Source organism: Penaeus monodon, chromosome 22 (assembly GCF_015228065.2).
Source record: "Penaeus monodon isolate SGIC_2016 chromosome 22, NSTDA_Pmon_1, whole genome shotgun sequence".
Classification (NCBI taxonomy): Eukaryota; Metazoa; Arthropoda; class Malacostraca; order Decapoda; family Penaeidae; genus Penaeus; species Penaeus monodon.
This window is the reverse complement of record NC_051407.1, coordinates 40,323,294-40,323,669: the sequence shown is the minus strand read 5'-3', so window position 1 is coordinate 40,323,669 and position 376 is coordinate 40,323,294.

The following is a 376-nucleotide window of genomic DNA, read 5'->3' as shown; positions in this document are numbered from 1 at the left end:
TTGCATCAAGCCGTGGCTGTGGCTCCAGGAGATGAGAGGGATTTGCTGTGGGTCGTGGACGCTGGCGAGATGCTGTGGGTGGACGCCGGCGCTGAGGCCCGCCAGCCACCCCCGTTTAATCTCAAGCAAGTGAGTGTCCCGCCTCTCTGGCATTACGAAATTGTTTACTTAACATTCCGTCAATGTTTGTCATCTCGCAGAGCTGCGTGAAGGCTTTTGACGACCACTATTGACAGAGTTGATTGCATGTATATTCATCAGTGACGAACACACAAGATGCCATGGCGGAGGAAAAATGACATTATTAAGTGGCTGAAAACATCTTCGGTGCTAGTACATTAGGAACAAACGGATGGGGGTGGGGCGTACATAGGCG